Source organism: Lemur catta, chromosome 2 (genome assembly GCF_020740605.2).
Source record: "Lemur catta isolate mLemCat1 chromosome 2, mLemCat1.pri, whole genome shotgun sequence".
In the NCBI taxonomy this organism is placed as follows: Eukaryota; Metazoa; Chordata; class Mammalia; order Primates; family Lemuridae; genus Lemur; species Lemur catta.
In genome coordinates this window covers 120,354,983-120,357,054 of record NC_059129.1, presented here as the reverse complement: position 1 = coordinate 120,357,054, position 2,072 = coordinate 120,354,983, and the positions used below count along the sequence as shown (strand labels likewise).

The 2,072-nt window shown below is 43.1% G+C and overlaps 1 non-coding gene across 1 annotated transcript; it reads left to right on the top strand.

The window, feature by feature from the left end:
* Window positions 1–258: 258 nt before the first annotated feature.
* On the top strand, window positions 259–418 carry LOC123633577. The gene has a single exon (XR_006733625.1). It is a non-coding gene; the product is annotated as a U1 spliceosomal RNA (small nuclear RNA).
* The last annotated feature ends 1,654 nt before the right edge of the window (window positions 419–2,072 follow it).

The following is a 2,072-nucleotide window of genomic DNA, read 5'->3' as shown; positions in this document are numbered from 1 at the left end:
TTTATATAAATTAAAAATAGATGGACACAAAACAAGAATACATATTTTTGAAGACATACATACAAAAAGATTTGCATTAAACATGCAAGAATGTTTGCTAATGGGGGAAGGGAATGGCAGTGGAGAGAGAGGGAAATAGAGGACAACAGAAATGAAAAATACAGTTGAAAGATTGCAAGACAAATTTGTGAAAACTTCCTATAAGATGGAGATGGAGAAAAAGAGATAGAGAGGAAAAGGAGAAGAAGAAAAAAGCAATAAGTCACCTGGCAGGGAGGTACCACGATCACAAAGGTGACTTTGCCAGGGGGAGGTGTATCCATTGCACTCCCATATGCTCACCCCTGTGTTCCCCAAATGTGGGAAACTCAACTGCATAATTTGTGGTAATGGAGGACTGTGTTCAAGCTCTCTCCTGACATAAAAAAAAGAGTAAAAAATATGTAAAAAATTTTAAAAATAGCAATAAGTAAGAGGATCAGTTTGAGTGACCCAACATCTGTATAAAGAGAGCAAAAAAGGAAACGTAGTCATCGAAGAAATAACTCAAGAAAGTCCCCCTCTACAATTTGATGTTAGATTGGAGAGAGAACATAGAGTTAAATGAGATTGGAAAGGCTGACAGTGGTTAGATCCTAAAGATTCTGTAAGGCCACTTTCTAAAGGATCTTTCTATTAGTTGCTGCCCAGGAATTCTTACATAATCTTCAAGACCCAAGATAACATCACTTCCTCTGGAAGCCGTCCAGGACCCATTTCGCCCAAGAAACCAGTTCTTCCAATATGTTTCTATATAAGCCATTGCATTATAGTAAATTATTATTATTATTTTTATTGTTGTTTTAAGAGAGTAGGTCTCATTCGTTGAATGGGCTAGAGTGCAGGGGCACGTTCATAGCTCACTGCAACCTCAAACTCCTGGGCTTAATCAAGTCTCTTGCCTCAGCTTTCTTAGTAACTGAGACTACAGGCGTGCACCACCACGCCTGGCTAATTTTTCTTTCTTATTTTTTGTAGAGATGGGGTCTTGTTATGTTGCCCAGGCTGGTCTCAAACTCCTTGCCTCAAGCAATCCTCCTGCCTAAGCCTTCCAAAGTGCTGGGATTACAAGTGTGACCTGAGCCACCATTCCTGTACTATAGTAAATTATTAGTTAGTGTTGGTTTTATCTGGTAGAAGGAGGTGTGCTGCTTGAGGGCAGAGGCTGGATGGGGCTCATTCATCTTTAAATATACAATGCCTGGCACAAGGTGGTAATTCAGTCTTTTATTTTGCTTTGGCTTCCAATCAAGCATTTCCCAGTCCCCAAACTTTAACCCTTCCCCAATAGTAAATAAGGTGAAGATAAATGAAACATTCTTTGTCAGAAAATTGTTTAAGTGTGGGAGTAATAAGGTAGCAGCCATGACGTTCACGTGCCAGGTACTCACACGCCTTATCACCAATGCTCACAGCTGCCCCACAAGATAAGGAGTATAACCCCAGCTGTACAGGTGGCGAGACTGACCTTGTCATCCAAAGTCACACACAGCTAGTAAGTGCCCTGGCTTGAAACCCAGGCATCTCCCCCCAGAGGTCATACTCTGGCGACTCCACCACGCTTCCGTAATTTTCATTATCATTCTTGTAATTATTTTTCTGACGCCAGGTGCTTCCCATCGGTTAATTCATTTCCAGCGAACTAGTGTCTGGCTTCAGTGATTACAACCGCCACCTCATGTACCCCCTATGAAAAATACCTCTAACTTTCTAATTCACTTTTGTGTCTTTCGGTTGAGGTACTCCTCACCTTTTGTGTGTTTACATGAGCTTCCTTTCTTACTTCTAGTAGGAAAAAATTGTACTCATTTTAGAATAGAGGCGGCCCAACTATATGGAATACACACTCTGGTTGGTTCGTTTGCTTTTTCCCCGTAGGGAATTAAAAAGGACCTCATGAATTCTAGCAGCTGGGGTGGTGGATCACGGCATGAGGGGGGCAAAAACCCGCCCAGCTCCACCCCGGCCCGCCCCGGCCCGCCTCCCCGGCCGCCTAGAGTCCCCGCCGGCTCCGGAGCTCCAGGGCGATCGCG